This window comes from Tympanuchus pallidicinctus, unplaced genomic scaffold (genome assembly GCF_026119805.1).
Source record: "Tympanuchus pallidicinctus isolate F22 unplaced genomic scaffold, pur_lepc_1.0 scaffold6, whole genome shotgun sequence".
Lineage (NCBI taxonomy): Eukaryota > Metazoa > Chordata > Aves > Galliformes > Phasianidae > Tympanuchus > Tympanuchus pallidicinctus.
In genome coordinates this window covers 15,152,098-15,172,975 of record NW_026294780.1, presented here as the reverse complement: position 1 = coordinate 15,172,975, position 20,878 = coordinate 15,152,098, and the positions used below count along the sequence as shown (strand labels likewise).

Genomic DNA, 20,878 nt, shown 5'->3' with positions numbered 1-20,878 from the left:
TGCAGTCAGGTGCATGCTGACAAAGGAAAGAGAATGAAAAAAATGTTTTCCTAACAGAGGAAGTTATTGGAGTTTGTTTACATTTTCCAGAGAGGAAAATAATCTTTTTTAAGAAAGCAGATTGATCTTTTACATTTTAACACCACCATCAACCCAGCAGAAGGCAGACTTGTTTGCAGTGAAACCACTGAACTTTATCCGGCTTATGGCTCTGTTTGGAAAAGTGCTGAGCAACTCAGATTCAAAGAGGTCGCCAGAAAACTAGGTGATGCTCTTGGAATCGAGCACAAAGTCGGGATGAGGCAATGGTTAAGGCAGTGACTCTCAGATTTACCATTAATAAGCTGCGGGCAAGGAACTCTAGACCCAGGAGGAACTCAGACAACAGGTAATGCTACTTTGCTCAGTCATACCAAAGGACACAGCACAGTGTCCCTACTGCTGTTTACCTTATTTCTTGGGGGAAAAAAAAAAAAGCTTCACTTTTGTTTCCCAGGCTGCTTAGATTCTATCATCTATTCTCAGTTTCTTAACCCCATGCTAAATTAGTATGTGCTTGATTATTGTTAGTTCCATCAGGGGTTAACTGCAATGAAACATAGTACCAAAATAGAGTATACCAATGAAAAACAAAGAAGAATCGGGAAGAACTATATTTTCTTATAATGACAGGTATGCATCAGAGAGGATTTTTAGTACCTTATCAATGATAACATGGTATCGTCAGTAAGAAGTCAGTGATTTCAAGCTTTTTATTTCTTTTTCTCATGCAAAACTGTTACTATTGTAAAGAGCCTGGTCTACCCTTATTTTTAATTATGTTGACAATGCAAAGGAGACAAAACTGCCTGAACAGCAGCACTGCAGTGACTTTTGGCAACAGCATTCTGCTACATACTCTTGCTCTGGAGCCACATCCAAGAGAGATTGCTGGGTTCAATGAAGATTAGGAGGAGTGGAACGCAATGCAGGCTGTGTGCTGGAAAGTTCTGGAAGGAGGTCCCTGAAGGATGGCTCAGTGCGACAATGTAGACTTCCAAATAGATTTAAAGATTACCTCAGTCAATGGACGTGTTCTTAGCTGCTTTGTATCCAACAGTCCGAAGTCCAGTCTGAAATGCAGCCCCTTTTCTCTACCTGCTAGGGTGCAGCACTGCCAGCTCTGGGATCATGTTTTCATCACGTCCATGAAAACAACATCACACAGAGGGGATATGCTGAGTAACAACAACCCATTTCTGTCCTCATAACAAGGAATACGTCTGCATGTGGGTATTTTTTATTGGTTGCAGTGGTTATATTTTTATTAGCGCTGCTGCTTTTTAACAGTAATGGCAAGATTTTATAACTCATCTGAGCCAGATCAGTAACCGCTGCCTCTGAAGAGCAGACCTTACTTTACCCTTTTCCTTCCCTACTTCCATCTTCTTCTGCCCCCACTCATTCTCCTTACTTTTCATTTCTTTTCCCACTCATATCCCCAGAACAATACCCCCAGAACATCCCAGTAACGTTTTTCCCACCAGCAAAGCCGGTCTGAGAGGTTCTTCCTTTTCTTATTCCTTTACCTGTTCCCACTCCCTGCTATGTTTCTCCTACTTCTTTTCCAGATGTACTTACACAACCATTTGTACAGTTATGTTGCCAACCACATTGTTGAAATCATCCAAATCCCACTTTAGAAGTAGTTTGTTGTTGTTGTTGTTGTTTGTTTTTAATCTCTCTATATCCTTCTGGATGGCTGTGATCAGAGCACAGCCCAACCCAGCTCTGCACCCCCTCCAGACAGCACAGCCAAGGGCACTGAACTGTGGTGGTGAGCCAGCTGAGTTTGCAAAGAAGGGAGCCACACATGCCAGTACAGGGTGCCAATGAGGTCTTTTGCCTAAAGAAGCTGTGGTACCCCATCTCTGGAGGTGTTCAAAGCCAGATTGGATGGGGCCGTGGGCAGCCTGAGCTGATGGGGGGCAGCCCTGCCCACAGTGGGTGGGTTGGAGCTTAATGACCTTTAAGTTCCTTTCCAACCAAAGGCATTCTGTGATCCTGTGGCTCTTTCACACAGCTTTGCCATTAGAGATGAATGTCTTAAGTTAGTTTCTAGGCTGCAGTGAATGCAAAATTATCATTTTCAGCAGCAGATGAACTAGAAATTCAAACCACTGTAAGCATGAGTCTCTACACTGACAAACAAAAGGTTAAGAGCTTCAAGGTGACAGCTCTGTTTTCCGCTTTGATCGTAGAAATTGAGTATTGGTGCCAGTTGGGAAGCAGAAGGCTTTTCCTGGGATCAACAAAGAAGCAATTTTGTAGGAACTTGTGGGTCTTATTGTTAGACCTCACTGATCTGTGCTATATCTATTACCTGTAGATATAATGAAGAACATTTTCTAGGTTTGAAATGAAAAAGTGTTCATCATCATAGCCATGGCTGCTTGGTATCAGTCCCTGTTAAATACAGTATGATATTCTTCAAAGTCCAGACTTCAGAAACCTTCAAACCTACAACCTTTTACAACCTGTTCTTTGTCTAGTGTTATGTGCACCCTCAATCAACAGCACATAAAGAGCTCCATCATCCTGTAATTTATGTGCTTGTGTAAACTGCAACTGCCAGTTTAGATGTTTGTATGAGATACAGATTTTTGTTTGTGAAGAATATATACACTGAGAGCTGAATTCTTTGAACACCAGGCAGAAGGGAACATTGTCTCCTCAGTGGGTTAATGACTTGTTTATACTGAACATAGAAATAGTTCTCAGCAAGTTTCTGCTCATCAGGTGATGACTCCACCTTGCTACCTGAAAGCAGCATTAGTAAGTCTCAAGTCAAAAGCTGGAGAAAGCCAGTAACACTTCAGGAGAAGTGTCAAAATTTAATTAATTAAATTGCAGAGCACAGGTATCTGTGATGTGGGTAAAGGCTTGGGTCTGAATATTCCTTCAATGATAATCTGAGCACACGTTCTTTGCCTTCAGCAAGATTTACTTCTGAGAGTGGAAGATAGAGTTTCACCCTAAGAGTGAGAATTACTGTGTATGGGAGCATCCTGACAGTATTTGAGGTGAAGAAGTAAATTTATGTCTCAGAGTTGAGCTAAAGTACGTGTATACATACTTATATATAATCATCGTTCTCCTCTATTACATTAAACTTGAATTTAAACCTGGTACTCAGTTTGTAAACCACAGTAAATAACTGTTTTTCATAACTGTGTCTGTATCAACTTCTGTACCTATTTCCTATTATCTCTCTTGTGTTCAAAGCAATCTGAGGGTAACTCAAACACCAACACATTTGTTCTTCTGCATGTGGTGACTGTTAAATTTTGGGCTGTTAATTAGATGTTTTAAAGGACCAGTTTTAGAGGAAAAATATCATAGTAAGAGAATATTACTTCAAATCTCAAACACGTGACTAAGTCAGCAAGTAAAAAGTATAGCAGACTAGCTGTTATTATCATATAGAACAATAACAAAAGGAAGAATGTTTATTCTAGAAATTGCTGCTGTTGTATGACATTTAGGATGAATGCTGCCTAGCTTAACCTCAGTTCAGAGTATAAGTTTCAGGAAGGTTTTAGGGTATTTGCTAGTGGGAATCTAAAGAGGAATATGTGTTCAGTGTCAGAGGGAACAGAGCTCTTGTTTACAATCAGATCTGCTTTCTGACCTTCATTCACTAAAGGCCCCCACTCATCCTTAAAATTCTGAATGTTCTCACTGCCAATGCATTTCAGACATCTTGTTTCTTATTGCCATGACTAAAGCTCAGCTAGGCACACTGTTTACAATTGCTACTCATGCTTTGCTAAGCTGCTGCTGATACTGTTATCTCAAATTGTTTCTAATGATATCTTACTCTACTCAATGAGGTCTATTAACAGAGTTAAGATTAAATTTTTGATCTGTACCTGAACTTTAGCAAAATCCTTTTGGAAAGCTTCTGTGGAGTTCAGTATTTTCTTTGTTCATTAGAACAAGCCTGTCTAGCTCTTCCTTATATAAACCAAGAGCTTCCAAGGAGTCATAGTAGAGTTTGTCATTTTTATGAATAAGAATCATAGTAGTGACATTAGAAAGGATAAAAAAATATCAAAGGCATGTGCCTCAGTGCTTTAGTATCCCCGTAATCTAGGTAGAATTCAGGCAAGAAAGTGTCTGCAAGGTTATTTCGTCTGCCTAAGAAGTTCTTGGAAGAATTTTTCTTGCTATTTCCAAAGATGTGCATGGTCTGCTGCTTTGAACTACTGCAGGCATTGGTGGCCTATGAAAACTTATTTTTCAAGCACCAAGAAATATGCAAGTCATCAGCAAAAGCTGGAAAAGATATAGAGTATGTTTTATCAAAACTTCAAAGTAAAGAGAGAGAAAAAAAGAAGCAGCTATGACCATGTAGTTCACAGAAGATTTATTTTTCTAATGCTACTGATTTGACAAGGAGAGCACTCTGATGTTTGCAGTGATGGGAAATAGAATAAAACACCAATGCTGTCAGCACTGACAGATTTATGTGTTTAAACACAATATTACTTTATGCAGAGATGTAACAGAATCGACTTTTTGCCATAAGACAAGTAGGATGTTAAGCATGTGGGGGCACGTGGATATCACCCAGTTACTTTGGGTGACAGCTAGCTTACTATAGGACTGTAGAGAGATTTGTATCTGGAGGTAACTGTGTAGATGAAGAAGGGCTAGAAAGCCATTCCAGTTGTGAGAGGGAGAGAAGTTTTGCTGTGTTTTGTAGATGATGAATGAAAACAAGTTCTAACACTGCTTTCTGGTTCATTTCTGCTTAAAACTTCCTTTATAAATTTAATAAAGGAATTATTATAAATATATATAATTATACATATTATAAATTATAAATTATTATAAATATTATATATTTATTATATATTGTAAATTATAATTTTATTTTATTATTATTATAAATTATTATAATTATTATAATAAAGATTATAAATACTCCATGTTAGATAACCTTTTTTAAGATAAACCTTTGGTGTTTATGGATATAAATCTCCAGATGAGAGAGAGTTCGAAAAAAATTGACAAATAGGTATAAGAACAAACACTGCGAAAATAAGAGCACATAAAGATATGAGAGGAGGAACACAGAAAATTATACTTTGGCCATCTTGAAAGAGATCAGGAGTTCAGGAGAGAGTTCAGGATTTAGCAAGAAATTACAGTGTTACTATGAAGTTTTTTTAAGCCAGTCAAAAAAAGTCACGGATTTTGAAACCAGGTTTTACATGGTTTTGAATTAACAACTACAGAATCCTACTGACTGAGTCCAGGTAAGTAAACAGTGAATGAAATCAATCCATCACACTTCTCCTTTAATTAAGATGCATTATTTTCTTTGCTTGCATGATATACTTCACCTTTTTTTTTTTTTTTTTTTTTTTTCTCCTCCCAGGATCTGTAGGCTGTATTTAAAACAGTTTTCTGTCTTTTTCTATAACTTTGTCCTTTTTTCTTTTCCCATAATTTACAATCGACCCTGACTTCAGTTCCAAGAACAATTGGGACTGTTTTATGAAATCAATAGGAATGTTTGACTGCTTGTTACTCTTTGCCAGGGCTGCTTTCTTACCTTGTTCCTAACTGTGCTGATGTTCGATGTTGTTTTGTGGTTTTTTTTCTAAATAGCAAACTAGTAACCAGCAATGTAAATTGTCTCATCAGTTCCTTTTCCACTTGGTCCAAGGAAAATTCAGATAGAAGCACTTAAGACAATTGCTTTGTGCAGATAACAAAAAAGAACTTTCATTACTCCTGGATCAAGGAGGATGGATGGAAGAAATGAATGTAGGAGATTTTCCTTCTTTGGAAGTTTTGTTCCTCTCTCTGAAACACAAGTCATATCCTGATAAGGAAGACAAGCTTTACTGCTGCTTTATGAAGGACTCATTCCCACACGTACAGAGCATCTCCTCTCCTGTGATGGATGAAGAAATGTATCAGATATGCCTGATTTGAAATCTCATCATGACTCTGGCAGTCACTACAAGAGTGTTACTTCTGGTGTTCATCGCCTTACGGAGTGGAGTTAACAGATAGCAACAAGATAAAAAGAAATGTTGGCCCTTTAAAAAATGAGGGAATTTTGCTACTGATTCGACTGGAGTCAGGGTTTCAGCTTGTGTATTTAACCTACTGAATGCCCTAAACTGCACTGCAGAGCAGGTGCTTTCCTGTCTCTCGAGTGGCTAATGTCCTCAGATTTTACAGATCCCTGCAGGACTTTAATTCCTGATCCCTGCTTGTCACATGTTCTATAAGCTACTCTCCTTGAAAACTGCTTTGAAAATAGGTGTTCTCTGCACACAGGTGTTGGATTGATGCATAGCCTGAGCTGGTCATCTGGTCCTGTTGTGGTAGGGGCTGTTTATTCATTACTGATTAAATCAAGCATCAGGCTTGACAGCAAAGTCTACTTATAATTTGAGCCTCCAGAAAAAGAAACTGGAATTTAATTGTATTACAAGTTTGCCTTAGAATCATTTCATTCAGATTCATGACCCTGCACTCATGTATAAGATATTCAAAAGATTAATCTTATTTTAAATGACAGGTGAAAGTCTTCGAATCAGGCATATGGTACGTATCTATCTGTGCAGCAAGTCTCCAAATGGATTATTCCTAGATAATTAACAGATTTCAAAGTACTGACTCAGTGATAATAATTCATTCCAGAGTTCAGATACATACTTGATTGACTTTAATTTAAATATGTTAAATTAATAATAATAATAATAAATTATGTAATTCAGGCATTGTAAGAGCTTAAAAGCAAATGTCAGTTTGTGCTGCACCTCCCAGCAGATTAGTTTTCTAATATATCTGTTTTCTAATGAAACTGCAGTGGTGAAGCTGTAATTTGGGTTTTGTGCCAAATGTTCTTACTCCTATTTACATCAAAAGCTTCAGCTGAAACTGACACGTATTAGAAATTTTCAAAACACATGCCAGATTTATACAGCACACAGAGAGAACGAGACATTTTTAATTCAAGATGGTGATTTCCGCTCATCAGAAGTCCATCTCAGTCATTTCATCCCAATGAGCTTCTTTTAATAAATACCAATAACTGTACAAATTGTTTAATACACATCTTGCCATCTTGTGCCGTGTATTTTATTCAACAGAAAAGCAAGATGTGGTACTGGAGCACATCCTTCTAGTGGCAGTAATGTGGAGGTCTGCTCTGTGCCACTGACTGATGCTGAACATGGTGCGGATGCAGACCGCAGGCAGTACTCCTGGAGGTGTTCATAGAATCATAGAATGGCCTGGGTTGAAAAGGACCACAATGACCATCTAGCTTCAACACTGCTCCTCTAACATTTCTCCCTTTGAATGCCAGGATACACCTTTGAATGAAACAGCAAGCTTCTCTGTTACTGCTGCCCTACTTTATTCCTTACCATTCCTTTTACCCTACACCCACTCCTACTTGCTAGTTCAGAGCAGTCTTTGAGTGCACGTGCCCTCTGTTTGTAGCAGGCCCTTTTTGGCAAATTGGATGACTTGTTGGTAAGTGCCCTATATGGCTTTTTGGAAAGAATTTTAATTGTTGACAAGGGTAAAGGGCTGATTGATATCTGAGGTAGAGAAAGCCTCCACAATTTATCTTAAAAAAAAAAAAAAAGCCTCAGGGCTAGATTTTTTGATAAAGGGAAAGAAATGTTACAAAAAATTATGATACCCACATTTATGCATTTAGACAATCTTGAGTCTGAATAGTCAAAAATTCACAGAGGAAAAGAAATTCAAAAAATTGTTTTCATTAATAACAGGAACTTCACAGAATCACAGAATGGCCAGGGTTGGATGGAACCTCAAGGATCATGAATCTCCAAACCCAATGCCACATTCAATGATTTTTCTGTATGATTCTAACTCCAGAAACTCAGCTCCCTGTATGGCCCTAAATATTTCAGGAATGGTCAGAAACAAATCAATTAAAATAGGAATTTTCTGTCATGAGAAAATGGGTATTTTCCTCAGAATTCTGAATGAATGGGGCTGTTCCTGACCTTATCGATGCTATGGTGAGTGTAAAGAAACTATAGTGAAGACACTGAGTTACATTTACATTCATTCAAAATCAGAGGGAGGTCAGAATCAGTAATAATATATATCTTTATTTTAGAAAAGATTGCCAATATACAGTTACAACGTTCTATCAGAACTTAACCTTGATCTCGTATCTCTAGTGATTAGTCCAATAGTTCACTTATCACAAAGAAAGTTATTTAATATTATGTTCACTAAAAATAGGTCTGAGGTCTCATGACCTTAGATTTAACTGCTCCTCAGGTGGTGAAATGACAGACTTCTCTGCCATTATGTCACGATTGAGCCATTACTCTCCATAAGTAAACTTATACGTATAAATACGTGTAGCTAGCTCCAAAAGTAATGCCTCCTATTTATTTCCACGGAAACTCAAATAGATGAAAAGAGCACAACATTATTTGATAGAGCAAATTCTCAACTGCAAACCACTGTTTTTCAACACAGTCATCAGCATTAGCCGATTCATATGGATGAGCTGATGAAGATTCTCTTCATTTTGTGGTGTGACAGCTGTGCATGGCCATCCAGAATGTCTTTCTCATTGCTGTCACCACTCCTGAAACGCAACAACTACCACCTCACTGTGCTCACGTTCACTGTTTGGTCTCCACAAATGTTCAGCAAGTATCAATGCATGTCAATGGGTGCCATATTTTTTTTTCCACATGGAGGAATTCAGTGACACACCTTTGCTAAATACACATTTCCATGTCAGACATCATTGTGTCTGAGTGCCCCTCTGCTGTCATCTGTCACACGGCAACAGCGTGTAATGGAATATTGGCAGAAAGGTTCAGCCTCTACTGCCATCCCACCAACGTCCACCTCTGACATTATGGGTCAACGTCATATTACAGGAGACAGTACTTTTGGAGCTGCCCTTGTATATTTATACACATATTTTAAGGTGCTCAGTACCTTTAAAGGTATCACTGCTGTCACATACCTGTGTTTTCCTGTCTTTTTGCCCTACCTGCATACAGTGTGGAAAGTAAATATTCTTTATTTCCCAGATTTATAAATAAATCATACACTTTTTTTTTTTTTTTTCTGTCTGCTTTTCTTCTGATTGCACGTCAGCAAGTGATTGCAATTGCTTCATCATAGACACATTTTTGTATGGTAGATATCATAGTCAAATAAGCAACTTTTACATTCCTTTTGTTGAGAAAATTCTCTCTATAATTTTATTCATGTTTCAAGTTTCTAGAAATCCTTTCCCTAACATTTTCTGAAAAGCATCAGTGTTTTTAGTTAGAGTTGGCAGCATTGGCTTTCTGACTGTGGCAATTAAGCTGATCTGTGATTAGCAGTGGGTTATGCAATAGACTAGAAGACACTGCATCTTCCCTTCTGCTTTTTCTCCAAGGGCCAGTAAAGTAACACTTCATGTCATCAAGGACAGAAGCACCCTGAGAATAAATAGAGATCTGTGGTCTTGGAGAAAATGCAACTGCCATAAATACATAAATCTCTCTCTCTTTTTTTTTTTTAAGTAACTAATGTGCACATGGCTTGCTATTTAGGTTCAAACCTTTTGGAAGTGAAAATCTTTGTCACTGCAAAACATTCTTAATGCACCCTATACATAAATGTCTATTAATAATGTGCTGTCAGTGCTGTGAAACAAAATAAACAATCAGAAACCAGATGAAGCATCACTGGGAGAAAGCAAGTAGAGCTCTGTTAAATTTATAATATTAGTGAAATAGAACTTGAGCCCTCAAAAGTGATTAAGTGCTTAACACCTGCTAGTTTCAGCAGCAATCAGACACTCAAACACTTTTAGAATTTGGGACTGTGCAGGTACTGTAATGAGTACAGGGGAAAAGCATTAAATGAACATTTAACACAAAAAATTACTCCAACAGGTTTATGTCTTCATTGGGTATTTATTTGTTAGTACTTTCATTATCACCATGGCCTGGCATAATACATGAGTAGGATACAGCTTTCACACCAGGCTAGAGACATTCATACTAAGATTTCTTATTTTTCAAGGAGGTCTATAACTTCATTGTCAGGTTTTCCCTTGGGCTAAGCCCTAGGTGGAGTAAAATCTCAATGCAAGAACAGCATTCAGTTCTTAAAAACCGTTCTTAAAATCTTGGCTCTCTCTTTTCCTTCAGATCAAGGGTTGCCATCCCTCAGTGGTGATGTTCAGGATACCACTCTGCTAACGCCGGAGCAACATCACTCCTGCATTCCTTCTTTGGCAACCCCTCCTCCTCCCAGCACCCCCTGATCTATCCCTCCAGCTGAGTGTTTGCAGGTTGGGCAATGAATGAGGTGGCATTTGCTCACTAACACTCTGTGATCTGACTCCACAAATAGTTTCCCAGGCACAGAGACCAGCTAAGATCAATGAGATCATTCACACAAGCAAATAAAGATTTGCAGGATCAGGCCCTTGATCGCCTCCTCTCTTTTCTTGGGACTGGTGTCCTTTCCCAGCACCACCATAACAACACTCTTTGGCATCTCTTTCTCTTATTGTTTTCCTGCCAGTTTGCCAATTCAATATTTTTTTAATCCCTTGACTTCCTTGAAAACTCCATCTGTCATTGCTTTCCTAAAGGTTTTAATTTTTAAACAAAAACAACAACAACAACAAAAGTGAAAACTCAGGTAAAATTAATTGAAACTGTTGATTCTTCTTATGTTTAATTACTGGAGAATGATTTCTTCTCTGAATCCTGAAGTGGTGACACATCTTCTTCCACAGGCTTTCTGTCCTGCAGTGATTACTTCCCACGCTCACTATGCTGCAGAGAATTTATCATTATCACTGAAAAATGATTTCTTTACATCTATGCACACTCAAAAGCACCATTTCTACACTGAGTTGCATCATGTGATGTCAGAAATTTAAAAAAAAAAAATTTCTTAGTGAGAAAAATAGAGAAACCACCAAAAGACCCAGGGCTGCTTCAGTTTGAAATCAACAGAGATTTGGACACAGAGTTAAGCGGGAACAGAATTAGGTCCCAAGACAGTAAGATCATGTGGGGCTGAATTACACAAACACTTCTCACTAACAGAAATAAATTCTTTGAAGCAGTAAGAAGAGCTTATAAATACTGAAGTGCTTCCTTCCTTGCCACCAGTACCTTTATTCCATGTTTACCCCACTTAGTCTTTTACATCATGGTCTTGAAAGAGAAAAGGAAAGACTTCCAGTTCCCAGAAAATTTTCACTCCGCACTTAGAAATGTTTTCAGATGGGTTACTGGGAGACTGGTGACAAGGAAGGATCATACAGCAGAGGGTGGGTTCATGGGGAGGTAAAAGGTGTGGATCCAGAGGCTGTGCTGAGGGTACAGGGGAACACTGCTGCTATGTTTCCTTTCTATTATGATAGCTATTTGCTAGCAAAGGACTTGTGAGAATCCCAACAACCTCCCAGTTACTCCAGAAGACTTCTGAAGGAGATGAGGCTCATTTGCAAAGAGCAGGTATTGCATGGAGATGCAGGAGGCCTGTGAGCAGGCTTCCTCCAGTCATACCACAGCTGAGCGTGACCCATGAGCGCTATTAAGGGCTGAGGTGGGGGTTTCAGATGTCACCTCAGCTACCTGATGTGGCTGACAGACATTCTCAGTTACAAAATTCCCGCATGTCTCTCTGCAGTCCTGCCTACAGGTTGATAGGCCATAGGTATCATATATGATATGATATGATACAGGTAGATAGGCCATAGAAGTTCTGAGATCCCACATACTGAAAAACAAGAAGTGCTTCCCCCCTGACAGCCCTTTGCCCTTCCAAGTCAGTACCACAACTTTGCATTTATCCTTGCCTGTGATGCTTCCTGCGAGCTGTCCTTACAAATGAAGAAGGGATGCAAGTCCAATGGAGCTGCTAGATAGAACTAGCAGATACAAGCCATAAGTTTTCGAAAGCTACCCAAATCTTGCTCTGCCATTTACCTTAATGTATTATATTTTACTGTGCTGCATTATCCCTGAATGCCCAAGTAAGCCCGTATTACGGCATTATTTGTTACTAGCAAGTTTTTGGCTGCAAGGTTGTATTTCAATATGGAGAAGAAGAAAAAAAAAAAGAAAAAAGTGTACAAATTGTGAACTAGCTGTTCCCGATTTACAACCATTATATTCTCAATGGGCATGTTGACAAAGATCTTAATGGTTGTGAACCAGCTATTTCTGTGTTCATGACTATTAGAATGTCTCCACAGAGAAGCCAAAGGAGTTTATAATGGTGGTGAACTAGCTATTTCTGAGTTAATGGCTATTACAGATTCCAGAGAAATACCAGTGAAGTTTATCATGTTCACGAACTGAGTGTTACAGTCTCACAGTAACTATAAACTCTGCTGAGAAAGTGAAAGAGTTTGTAGTGGTCACACATGAGCTATTTCTACGCTCAGTGCTATTACTAACTCAGATAAGAAGCCAAAAGTTCACAAAGTGGTATTTCTTTCGCCCTTGGCAAACTTCATGTAGGAACTGATAAAGCTACTAATGTTTCTCAGAAAACCACACTCTAATTCACAATAACGCCTCTCAGAGTACTACAGTGGCACAAAATCTCTGCTCTGCTCAAAGCCACTGTGGCAACTTGCCAGGAGCCTGAGGGCTGCAACTCATTTATATATGCATTTACATAAATTTACATGAATTTTGTGTCAATTTGTATTCCTTCAATGTTGCAATGAAACCTATACTGAAGTGAATAAACAACATATAGCTAACTGACTAATACCAACATTGCATTTCTTTTAAATTTTTCTTCCTTTTATTCTTTTTTCCTTCTCATTTTTTTTTCTAATGCCTGTTTCTTAGTGAGATTGACTTCCAATCCTGGAGGCAATCTGTTTTTCAGGGTTAAAAAAAAACCCTGTTTCATCTGTGTTTGATGGCAGGGAGGCACGAAGTTGTGGCTTCAGCAAACTGCTGATGCTGTACACTTAGCAATCTCCCCAACCACCAGTGACTAATATGCATATTAAAGAGGGCAGTGCAAGCACAGTCCCTTGCTGACCTCCAAATATGAAGCCTTCAGAATATTCATGACATTTTAAATATACACATTAAAAAATCGGGAATATCAGAAGTAGTGGATCTTTTTTGTATGAAAATGTCTGTGTAAGTAGCATTTTAGAGATAAAATTATCTCAGTGGACCAAGTTAATTATTTATAGCAAAGGTCCCCTTTGTGATAGGATCTATTTGGAGGAATTAATGGAGTTCAATGCCGCGATGTATCTTTGCCTTCTCCTAAGGATGCACAATTTATATAGTGCTTCATTATTTGACAGCGCAGCTATCAGCCAAGCCCTCTGTGACTTCAGATAATTATCTGTATGGACAGCAGCCTCACATTCCACTTTCTGCCATTCTCACAAAACCATTGGTTTTGAGATGAGGAGTTCGCCACTTGTTGCTTGAGGGCATGACAATATTTTAAAATGGAGATGAATTTAAATCTTTTGTGGTTTTTCCCTGGATGGGTATCAACAAATAATTTTAAAGACTGAAAATCCTTCTGCAGTTATGTGGCACCCAAATGGCATTCTGTGAAGAGTGTTGTGCTGGCAGAGATCATCATATCATATCTGAGATCAGACTAGAATGGGCATTACCAGGGTGGAATGGCTGTGCAAATGAAAGCACTATGTGGCTGCATGATGAGCCAGGACCACAGCAGCAGGAAGGTTAGGCTAGCTCGGTGGAGATGACACAAATTACAGCAGAGCAGAGAAGCAGAAGCTGGTCCTACATGCCTCTGTGCAAAGTGCAAGTCATACTAGAGTTTTTTCCTGAAGTAGTTGCCAGAATCTTCAAGGGAAGAATGAAAAGGTAGAAAGAGGTCTCTTCCAATACTTCTTCTACCAGTCTCCACGTGAATTTTGTAGACCAATAAGGAATAGAACCAATACATCTGTGCTACTGCTGTAGCAGTCTGCAGGACATTGTACCTGCTTTAGGTGCAGTGACCTCCAAAGCTCCAGTTATTCAAAGCATGACAATCAGTCTTATACACTAAAAGACTGGCTCTTTTTTCTAACCTTAGCCCTTCAGGGAACTAGCCTTCCTCTGTTTAAAAAGATGTCCCTAGTCGCAGTGTTGCACAGGGAAAGAAAAGATGGGATCAGTCAGCCAAGCCACCTGACATTCACAGTGAGATGCTAAGCAATATGGATGTTGATTACATCTTGTTCAGAGCTCCAAATTCAGCCTGAAGAAATCCTTTAACAAAAAGTAACTATCAAGCTCAAAAGAAATAAGATTTTTTCATTTGTGTTATCTGGAGATAATGCTGTTAAAAAAGCGTTGAAAAAACATATCATGGGTTTGGCTTCATTTTTAGATTACTTCTTAAAACACAATATTACTCCACAATTCTGCTTCGTAATGTAAGCAAGAAAACTTCTGGAAAAAAATTGTTAATAGCTATATAAAGAACAAAGAGTTGACACATGCAAAGGATTGGTTGTGAAGTGATGAAGCAAGGTAGAGTTTTGATATGCATCATCAACAGCTTATTGTGACAGAAACAGGATGTTTTCAGAGATAATTATTACTATAGATCTCTGGAAATCCCCATCTGGCTAAGTAGCTCATGGCTATAGAAGAAATGCAGCTCCTCTGGGGTTTGCAGCTTCAAGTGGAGCTCGAGAGAAGCAGCCTCCCCTGGAAGTCCTGGCATTGATATAGAGAGAGTGGCAGAGGACAGAGGTAAAATATTTGTAGGAAACAAAATGGTTTAGAGTCTTCTCAGTTTCTGAAGGCTGAAGAATCTGGCTAGAGTGAGATGGGGACCTTGGGAGCAAGTCATAGAGGTACTTGGAGTGCTCACTCAGCAATATTTTAGTAGTTCAGTCTAAGTTACCTTTGCTGAAAACTATTTCACTTATCAAATGTGGTCATTATGCCTTGAAATCAAGGTCTGTACACACTTAGTCACAGCCTTCAGCAGTTTAGAATCATAGAATACCACAAGTTTGAAGGGATCCACATGGATCAAGTCTAACACCTGGTTCCACATAAAACCACCCAACATTCAAGCAACCTGTGTGAGACTCCTGCATGAGCACACCTTTAACTCCAGCAGGCTTGTACCCCTGTGTAATCTGCTCTAGGGGACTTGCTTCAGCAGGGGGCTAGACTAGGTGATCCCAGGAGGTCCCTTCCAACCTTTATGGTTCTGTGAGTCTGTGATTCTGTAACATCTCTGATATTTCTTTGCACGCTTAATGCAGAAATAATCTCAACCTGAACCAATGATTGGGCACCAAGTGAGAAGGTGTGGCTAACCCTAAGAGCTCAGATACATTGCTTACATCTGAGCAACCAGAACCTTGCATCTGAGCAATCTTACCTTCATTTAAGAGAGAGTAGCTGAGAAAGCAGCATCTCTCTTCACAGACTGTGCTCTTCTTGAGATGTCACTAGTCTTTGGAGTGAGCCATCTTCTTCTATACTGCTTTCTAAATTAAATCTTAATGAAGAGCTTTATAAGAATGCTTATCTTCTAGTAGAAGGCATTATCATCATCTTCCATTTCTCCATGCCCTCTATGCTCATCTTCTGGTATACAAAGATTACTTCATTCCATGTGTCTAATGCAGCCTGAATGTTTGCTGTATGGGAACAATACTTGCTCCTTGCTGTATAGATAGCACCTAGTATGTATTGATCCTCTGCAACACAAAGCAGTCAGAAATGATAAGGAGCTGACATTGAGATGAAGCACAACTTCTGTATTCCACTTGGATGGCTTCTACAGGACCAGTGACTTCAGTGGTCATGCTTTCCCAGTAAATTGGGATATATTCAAAGGCAGAAGCTGTCACTTTCTGGAAGGATTAAAGAAATGAGTTTGCATGGATCAGATAGCAGTGATTACCATAAGACATCACAGTATATACCGAGAAGCACCTCAGTCAGTTAGAGCAGACTGTCAGATGTAAGCCTGCATACAAATGGGGCAGATAATTAAAATAAGTCTAACATCACACACACAAAATAAATAAATAAATAAAAAGTTGAAAGTTTTATAGCAAGAGATGAGAAAATACAGTAAATACCATTTTTTTTTCCTGCAAAGGCATAAAAAATGTATATTTTTACTCACTGTCATGCCAGTTGTGACAAGAAGTGCTATCTTCCTAGCTTCATGCATAGCTAAAATTATACATCCCTTAGGGAAGAATTTTTGGGTATAGCAAACACCATAGTAGTGTTCCTTCAAATAAAAAAGAAAAAAATACTTGACAGAATATTCTTTTTCTATCACCATGGATGCTTCAATACTGGTAATTCTTGACTACTAGTGATGGTTTTCATCCCTGTGCTGCTCATGCAAAAATTTGCAGCATCATACTGTTGCAGAAAGAGTTTTCTAAACACATCTAGAGAAATGGTGAGCTTCAGTGCAAGCTTCAGAGCTATGGTTTGGGAAAATGTGAACAGTTTAACTAAGTTTTAGCAAGTATTTCAGGAGTTATTTCAATTTGCTGTCACAATTTCTTAGAAGTCATAAAAACGTTCAGGCTTTCACTCACAGGACAATTATTTCTGTGCTACAGCAGTATCTCTCTCTCTCTTTGCAGAATCTCGAAAATATTTTCCATTTCAGTTTTCTGATCTTTAGAAGAGATCATAAGTTCTGTGCTCCTTATGAACAGTGCAAAGGAGAAGTCTATCCTGCTACTACTTCTATTTATTTCACAAAAATCTTAACATTATTATGACATAACTTTAAATTGTATGTGCTAAAATCTATGACAGGGAGTATAAGTTTAAGTAAAGAATAGTTGATAAACTACTTGGTAAGAAAAGTTGCTCTTATCTGAAAAAACATGATGACAAAGCAGAACAAATGAAAAAAGTCTTCTCTCCTGTGTATATTTTGACTCTTAAGCTCCTGACTTCACATTTGATTACAGCAAAAAATATACTATGCTGATCGATCACGTTCTTTGAAAGGTTTCCCACAAAATGCTAAGCATTTCTGAAGTCCCACAGAGCAACAGAGGACTTGGAACGGATTTCTGGACTTTAGGAAGAATATTTCATATTGAAGAATTCCACAAGTGGTGTGTAAGTAGTTAAGAAACCAGTTTAGTGTTCCACCTTCAGATTCACTGTACAGAATTCCATTAAAACTGCTGGAATGTCTGTTCCAACTTCTACAGAAGAATAATTAATTTTTTGAGGTACTTAGGCAGAGTTAGACATACCAAACATAGTGAGGACTAAGTCCAAATTAGAGCAGACATTAATTTTTATTTTTAATGAAGCAGTTACAATGAGATGTTGAAAGGTAGTCATACTGATCATAACTCCCATTTGAAAACTCAGGGTAATTAAATTGTGTATATAAAGCAACAGAAATGTACACTGAAAAGAGTGTTAGAAAAGGTAGTTCCTTTGAAATGTTTTTTAAAATTAAGCACTGTTTTTATGGGGGATTTTCAATATATGTCTTGGCTCTTTAGTTATATTTCATAAATACGATCACCAAAATGATTTACTTTTTTTTCCTCCTCTAGAAAATACTTTATTTCGCTTATAAACAAGCATTTATAGTGTTGAATATTTTACAGGATAGAGCCCTACTAGCACAGTACAGCAAGCAGGGTAGTTCTTTACAGTTCATTACTGATAGTGCAATGAAGTGCTCTGTTTATTTTAGACCTCACATCACACTTGTCCCCAAAGTATCTCAGCAGTTCAGTGTTTGAACTTATCTCTCTTGAAAAGCAAGATTGCTTCTTCTTATGCATGTGCTAGTGCCTTATCCTGTGTAGCTTGTGATGTGTCAAGATATGAAATTTCCATTGCTTCCCTTAGGAGGCTGTTTTACTCTCATAGATCTGCCTGGCAAGTAGTTTTTGCCTGAGATGCAAGCTGATTAATTTCAATCCAATAGCCTGAATTGTTTCTTCACCATTAGAAAACTTTTTGGAAAACTCCAATATGCACCCGGAATGAGAAAATTCATTCACTGGGAAGAAAAAAATCCGGAAAGCAGCTTCTGCCAAATGTCCCTTCAACACTACTGGGTCACGAGAGTATGGAAATTCAATGAGAGGTGACTCATGTGCGTGTGAGCCCCCATTCTGTCAGCAGTTTCCATTCTTCTGCTTAGCTGATGTAAATAACTCTGTGCTGATTTACCAAAAGAGAATTCGGCACAGCAGTGTCTTTGTTTTTTTACATTCAATTTAAAATTTTGGTTGTTTTCTTCTCTTTGTTCTGTGTCTTTTGTCTGTTGTGGCAAAGACTCAGGATGCAGCTACCTAACAGTAACTCTAGTTGGGACAGCTGTTGATTTACTTATTGTAAGACACAGAAACACAGGAAATGTAAATACTGAGGACTAGGGAATTCAGGGCTTGCTTCCAACATTCTGTATTGAAAAGCAGAATCCTGGTGCTGTGCCAAAGGAAGACATGGGTGAGTAGCATCCCTCAGTGCACTGATAATCAAGGAAAACCAAGGTGAGGGGTCTGGAGCACAAGTCTTATGAGGAACAGCTGGGGGACTGGGGATTGTTCAGTCTGGAGAAGAGGAGGCTCATGGGAGCCCTCATTGTACTCTATAGCTTCCTGAAGGGAGGCTGTGATGAGGAGGGGTTTGGCTTCTTCTCCCAGGCAGCAGAAAGGAACTGGGGAAATGGCCACAAGTTGTACCACAGAAGGTTTAGGTTAGATACAAGGAAGAACTTTTTCTCTCAGAGGGTGGTCAGGCACTGGAATGGTTGCCCAGGGAGGTGGTGGAGTCGCTGTCCCTGGCAGTGTTCAAGAGGCGCCTGGATGAGGAGCTGCGAGATGTGGTTTAGTGCTTGTGGTAGCAGTGTAATGAGAAGACGGTTGGACTGGATGATCTTGTAGGTCGTTTCCAATCTTGTGATTCTATGATTCTATGAAAGGAAATATGGAGGTGTGGGATATGTGAACAGCTGGTGAACAGAGTCCACAAAAGATATATATCCCCTCTCCCGCCTACACCAGGTAGCTCTGGAGCAGCTTCCTGATGTGTCTTGGACCTGTGAAAAATCAGAAGCAGAAAATACTGTTTTCTAAACTGGCCTGTGATTCTGGTAGTAAATAAATAAGAGCTGAACACTGATAAGTTCACTGCATCATTTCTACGATTGCATGTTTGAGCTTATTCAAACAAGTGTATCATTGCCCTGGCACTGCTGCTAAGAAGAGATCAGAGGGGATTACAAAGTATTTTGACATAATAATAGCTAATCAGCTGGGCAGACTCAGACTGCCCTGATCAGTAGAAAAGGTAATGGGATTACAATCAAAAAATAAATAAATAAATGAAAAGAGCATGCTACTCTCTGTGCACACAGAGCAGACACGAAGGTGTGGGAACATGTGCTATCTTTCATCCTTACATCCAGGTTGCTTATTACAGATTTCACCAGCTACTGCACCGTAAAATCAGGGTAGTATGGATGTTTAAATGTTTAAAATTCTGGAGAACCAATAATGTATACTTGTAACTAAATGAATCCAGTGGCAAGAGAACATCGTACAGCCAATAAATTCTAGTCTTTCCTGTTGGTGCAAAACAGGTGGGAGAAGTGTTAAATATTTGGTACTGATCACTGGGACTCACTCTGATGAAAGTAATCTGAGTGGGCAGTCTAAATGGTAGCTAAATTGTCTGTTACTTGGCAATGCTGCGGCAGATGAAGGTGTTACTCTGTGTAGTTCACATTGTTTATACACTTTTCTGAAGCACTTTCAGCACAGTGGAAATGAATGTTTTGCTACAAGTGGAACAGTCCGAATGAACGGCTTCATGGCACTTCTGATTACTTCCTTTTTTGCTGTCATCAATTAATGCAGGAGCAGTTTTGCTATTGTCAGAAGACACTTCCAGTGGTGTTTGAAGAGGATGATTTCTGACTGAAAAGCTGACTGAAATGAATTCTTTTGTAAAGAAGGTTCTCCTCATGATAACGTCCTCTTTTTTTTCTTCTTGTTCTTTAACAAGGAATTAAACCTCTTCAATGTTGCACTGCATGAGTATTACCTTTGTGACATACATGCATGGTATTCTGTTAGAAATACATTCCTTTGCAACCTTGTGCAAGTGATGTGTTGATACTTTCCACTTTAGTACCAAGAAGATGAAATCAGACATTTTATAATAATAATTATAATAATTTCTGTTATCAAATACTTTTATAAGGTTCATTGCATCTACTGTCAACAGGGAGCAAATATATTATGTTCTGATACCTCGTAGCCCCTGCTGCTTCTTCTTAATATTGTGTTTGAGTGCTGCATGATCTTCATTATCAAATGCCCCAGTGAAGTACCATGGTCTCTCACAGAGAACTGAAGCAGAAGCTCAGAAGAACCAGAAGCTGTGTCTTTATGAACAGTCTAAAGCCCACTTGTTCGGCTGAATTCCTAGGGTGCTTCGTGGCCTGCATTTGGCTTGGGGACCAATCTCTTCTCCCAGGTAATTGGTACTAGGATAAAACTTAATGCCTCAAGTCACTCCAGGAGAGGTTCAGGTTGGAGATTTGGAAAAACTTCTTTTCAGAAAGAGTGGTGAGGCATTGGAACAAACTACCCAGGGATGTGGCACCTCTGTCCCTGGTGGTGTTCAACAAATGTGTGGATGTGGCACTGAGGGACATGGTTTGGTGGGGATGGAATTACAGTTGGACTCGATGATCTTAGAGGTCATTCTCTAATTCAAAATCAACCAGTTTTCTTCAAGTTTCCTGGAAAGAGCCTAAGAGCTTAATGGTGCCAGGATCAGCACTACAAATGGTCTGGGTG

At 38.9% G+C, this 20,878-nt stretch overlaps 1 long non-coding RNA gene across 2 annotated transcripts; it reads left to right on the top strand.

The window, feature by feature from the left end:
• The first annotated feature begins 207 nt into the window (after positions 1-207).
• LOC128071615 (uncharacterized) lies at positions 208-9,071 on the top strand. Of its 2 annotated transcripts, XR_008201911.1 has the most exons (4): positions 208-388; positions 836-1,028; positions 1,145-1,268; positions 5,659-9,071. It is a non-coding gene; the product is annotated as an uncharacterized LOC128071615 (long non-coding RNA). The 2 variants fall into 2 exon arrangements; XR_008201910.1 differs by having other exon boundaries at positions 836-1,268.
• The last annotated feature ends 11,807 nt before the right edge of the window (positions 9,072-20,878 follow it).